General features: G+C 34.7%; 1 long non-coding RNA gene across 14 annotated transcripts in view; it reads left to right on the top strand.

The window, feature by feature from the left end:
• LOC106057667 (uncharacterized) overlaps positions 1–3,330 on the top strand; it is a 30,596-nt gene extending 27,266 nt beyond the window's left edge. For all 14 annotated transcript variants that reach the window (XR_008776496.1, XR_008776498.1, XR_008776506.1 and 11 more), the window contains 3 exons: positions 354–478; positions 1,957–2,097; positions 2,957–3,330. This is a non-coding gene — a long non-coding RNA (uncharacterized LOC106057667). The remainder of the gene's footprint in view (positions 1–353; positions 479–1,956; positions 2,098–2,956) is intronic.
• Positions 3,331–5,225: the final 1,895 nt, after the last annotated feature.

Raw genomic sequence — 5,225 nt, 5'->3', positions numbered from 1 at the left:
TTAACCCTTTTGCGCCTCCAATAGGGTCATAACAATACATACAAGAATTGCTCGCTTAAGAGTATAGGATATATATATATATATATATATACATACATACAAGAATTGCTCGCTTAAGAGTATAGGATTAACTCGCTCTGTATGTTTCTTGGATGTTGTTTAGATTTTTGCAATCGAATGTTTGAAGATTTATTTTAAATTTGTTTTGTTTTTTTCAGCCCGCTAGTATTTTTGTCAGCATTTCTGAGTGTTTCCATGTCAATTAGAATATTGTATTGTACAGAACAAAATGTCAGCTTATTTGGAGCCCTTAGATAACTTGTTCTATTATGATTTGATGTTGTTCTCTACAGATAGTCCTCTTGGTATCTTTAATGTGAGCAATGAAAGTGCTATTACTCCACTGGTACATGTAAACAACTGGAAGAGTGGGGAGTTTACTGTGGACAAATCTGGCTTATATAGCGTACACTTTAATGTAAGACTATAAACTGTAGAGAGCGAGAGATAGAGAGGAGTAGAGAGGGAAATGAAAGAGAGAGAGAGGGGGGGGGAAGGAGGAAGGGAGGGAGAGATTCAAATGATGAAACTAAAGAAGTTTTATTTTTGTGCATGTTTAGTTATTGCTGGGGAGAATATTATAATTGACATCTAAGTTATAACTATTTGTTTGTTCTACATAATGGATCAAGTTCAAGCTTTTCATTATATTTACAAGTCTATAGTCTGTTTGAACTAACAACATAAGAGCAAAAAGAAATGTAGAGTTACGGATACATTTAAATTACTCTTAAAGTATCTTTTTATATATTTTATTAGCCATGGGGGGGGGGGGGACCTACAACCACATAGTACGTATGTCATATAGTGCTACATGTGTTGGTCAGATATCTTTAGGTTAATTGATAGGATAGTATGTCATTTAATGTTTTATCATGTCAGTTAATGTTTTATTGTGTGAGTTAATGCTTTATTGTGTGAGTTAATGTTTTATTGTGTGAGTTAATGCTTTATTGTGTGAGTTAATGTTTTATTGTGTGAGTTAATGCTTTATTGTGTGAGTTAATGTTTTATTGTGTGAGTTAATGTTTTATTGTGTGAGTTAATGTTTTATTGTGTGAGTTAATGTTTTATTGTGTGAGTTAATGTTTTATTGCGTGAGTTAATGTTTTATTGTGTGAGTTAATGTTTTATCTTGTGAGTTAATGTTTTATTGTGTGAGTTAATGTTTTATTGTTAATGTTTTATTGTGTGAGTTAATGTTTTATCTTGTCTTGTAAGTTGATGTTTTATTGTGTAAGTTAATATTTTATTGTGTGAGTTAATGTTTTATTGTTAGTGTTTTATCGTTTGAGTTAATGTTTTATTGTGTGAGTTAATGTTTTATTGTTAATGTTTTATTGTGTGAGTTAATGTTTTATCTTGTGAGTTAATGTTTTATTGTGTGAGTTAATATTTTATTGTGTGAGTTAATGTTTTATTGTTAATGTTTTATCGTGTGAGTTAATGTTTTATTGTGTGAGTTAATGTTTTATTGTGTGAGTTAATGTTTTATTGTTAATGTTTTATTGTGTGAGTTAATGTTTTATCTTGTGAGTTAATGTTTTATTGTGTGAGTTAATATTTTATTGTGTGAGTTAATATTTTATTGTGTGAGTTAATGTTTTAGTGTTGGTGTTTTATTGTTTGAGTTAATGTTTCATTGTGTGAGTTAATGTTTTATTGTTAATGTTTTATTGTGTGAGTGAATGATTTATCTTGTGAGTTAATGTTTTATTGTGATAGTTAATATTTTATTGTGTGAGTTAATGTTTTATTGTTAGTGTTTTATCGTGTGAGTTAATGTTTTATTGTGTGAGTTAATATTTTATTGTGTGAGTTAATGTTTTATTGTGTGAGGACAGCTGTTCCATTAATTTTTAATTAATTAAATTAAGTACGTTATTGTCGCAACAGATTACTTTGATAGACAAGTGAAGCAATACATATATCGGACTGTTTGTGAATAATAGAGCAATGCTAGCCTGCCCTCCAGGAGGTTTCATCTGTCCTTCTAACTATTTTGACAGCAGCCGATATAGAATAGTAACATTCAAGGTAGGTAACTATAAAAATTAAATATATATGAATGATATTCCTAGAAGGACACGTAATAATCTATTAATGATTTGAGAACCAATAGATATTTATAAATAATTTTGTAACCTGATGGCTCAAAGGGTTCAGCATGAAACTTGAATTCAAATTTTATTAGAGGCGGGGTCTTTTATTTTGCAGATTTGAATAACTCTGTACTTCTATCAAGCACTACTGTGTACTTACAATAGGTTTGGTCAAGTAAGTGTATATCTTATTCATCTCGTGGTCGAGAGATGCAGTACACTTACACTTGGCTTGGCTTGGCTACCTATGAAAGGGGCTCAAGGCTCGACACCCGACTCGAGCAGAGTTGAGTTTACTGAACGCCCAAAGGCAGCACGGAAAACCTTCTCCCATATACCCCCTCTCCCCCCCCCCACCCACTGGTCCACAAATGAGATTGGACCAAAGCGCCTTGAGTATGCTATATGCATGAAAGTAGCGCTATATAAAAGCTATAATTTATTTTATTTACCCTATAAACACAGCTAGTGATGCACTAAAAATGATGTATTAAAAGAAAAACATTTTGTTTTTTTTATTGTGACAACCAAGAAAGTTTATGTTGTTAGTACAAACACAAATCCGGTTTGTATGTAACTGCATGGCTAATATGATATGTAGATAGGCATGTGGATTATTAGGTAGTTGATGAGTATGTTGATAATTAGGTAGGTGTAGTAACGTTAGTGGATAGTTAACTATGTGGATAGGTGGGCAAAACCTTGGTGGATATTTAGGTAGGCATGTGGATAGTTAGGTAAGAAACCTTTGTTTTTGGGACTTCTTTTTGTTGATCTCTTTTTTTTTCTTGTAGGTGTTCTCACATTGAGAAACGGAGATGTCATTGTTTTGAAGACAATGGTTCCCGATACAACAATCCGCCTAGAAAGTGGAAAAGCCACACGTCTTTACTTTGTTTTACTCTCAGAAGACAAGCCTGAACAGGGATCCTCATAGAGTAACTGCAAGGTCCTAACCTCACTTGAACGTTGCATGTGGCCCTTTAATAAGAAAGCACAAAGCAAATAAAAACAGCTATGTAACAGAAGAAAACAAAAAAGCACAAACTTTTCTTATTCGCTGAGAATATAATTTCGTTTGAAAACTAGATGATCCACAAACTCGACATTGAGATTGACAAACATCTATCTATATCTGACCATTTCAATAAAGATTTAAAAAAAAACATTTGGCTTTCTTGTCCACTGATTTAAAAAAAAAAAGTGATGGGGAATGAAAGGATGCTTTATGCAACTCAGTATATGGTGCCAGATCCCCCTAACGGATTAAAGATCCTAATATGTACGACTCGGTACCCAGTGTAATGACTTTCACCTCTACCATGTAATGCCATCGTAATAATGAACAGTTCAGGTGGTCATGATCTGGGACTGTGTATAGCATGAGGTGTAATGGACCATGTCAATCTGTATTGCCATCAGATGTCCCTCACAAAGTCGAGAGTCAAAGGTTTTATTGCATTATTATTTATAACCTTGGACCCAGTTCAAAAAATCATTTAGTGTGGGTAAAACAAAAGCCGTACTTAGAACTTTGTTTTTCCAACAGAACGAACATTTGTCTCAAGTATCAACAACTTCCCGCCTTTCGGTGTGTGTGGGGGGGGGGGGGGTCTCTGTTATGAATACTCTTGATTTATCATAAATTACCCCCCCCCCCCCCAGTCGTAGTAAACTCTATTTATTTTTCATCCCAAATAATTTAAAAACCTTTGCACAGGGCCGCCGCGAGGGTTGTGGCCGCCTGCGTGCGAAATTAAAAATGCCGCCCATATCCCTTTTCTTTTTCTCGAAAAAAAAATTCCATTAAGACTGAGCTGGACGCTGTTTCAAAAGTGTCCTTTGATTTAAATCCATTTTTTGGTAGAATTCTATTTTTCTCCTTGCATATTTGCACCGCTGTTGTATCTTTCAAATACAACTATGAGCCATCCACAAGGAACAATTTTGAATATACGTGCCTACAGAAATCTGAATTATTGGTTCTTTGTAATTAAAAACTGATCTCGTTCTGGCTACTCGCTTATTCTCCTGTATTAGCGACGGGTATAAATTGATGAGCTGCGGCGGGTATATTACAATGAACAGATGAAATGATTATGATCTATGTACATTTCTCGATAACTTTGACTGCTCAATAGTGTGACATGGTCTGGACGTGGATATGTTGACGTGTTTGTTATTGCAAGTTAAAGTAGAGTAATAAAAAAAAGCATGAAATACAAAAAGCCATTGACAGTGGAACAATTTTCAACGTTCGTAAACTTCATAATAATTATCACGATTGTATATATCTTATATATATACTATATACTTATACAATGACTTGAAATAAAACATAGTAAGGCAGTGTTTCTCACATTTCCGTATGGCGATTCCATAGATTTTCGTTCGAGACCCTTTTAGAAGCTGTAGCCCAGAGGAGCGATGTAGGCTCCCATAGTGAGGTCCGTGACCAGAGGAGCGATGTAGGCTCCCATAGTGAGGTCCGTGACCAGAGGAGCGATGTAGGCTCCCATAGTGAGGTCCGTGACCAGATGAGCGATGTAGGCTCCCATAGTGAGGTCCGTGACCAGAGGAGCGATGTAGGCTCCCATAGTGAGGTCCGTGACCAGAGGAGCGATGTAGGCTCCCATAGTGGGGTCCGTGACCAGTGAGTTTGTTGTTTTTAGAATGTAATAAAAAAAAAAAAGAAATTTCACGAAAACGTAGTTTGCTGTTTTGTTTGAGAAATAGTTTTGTTTACATAATTTGTAAGCGTTGTAAAGAGTTCCTCCTGAAGGTAGAAGGAAGATACGGCAGATTTCCACTCAAGTCGGCGAGGGCTCTGAACATTTTTTTCGCCGCTCCCCTCCCTCTTCCCCGTTGTTGGTCGGTTGTTGGCTTATAGCTTAAGACAGCTAGTACAACTAAACCGTTGTAGGCGTTTTATATTTGTTAATAACTAACAATTACTTCTAAATAACTTGAACAAACTTCTTTGTAAACAAAAAAAAATCCATATAATTGTTATTATTCAAGTTTTAACTTGAGATAAAATAAAGATCTAATAGTAATAAAATA

The sequence above is a fragment of the Biomphalaria glabrata genome, chromosome 2 (genome assembly GCF_947242115.1).
Source record: "Biomphalaria glabrata chromosome 2, xgBioGlab47.1, whole genome shotgun sequence".
NCBI classification, from domain to species: domain Eukaryota; kingdom Metazoa; phylum Mollusca; class Gastropoda; family Planorbidae; genus Biomphalaria; species Biomphalaria glabrata.
This window is presented reverse-complemented; position numbering and strand designations above follow the sequence as displayed.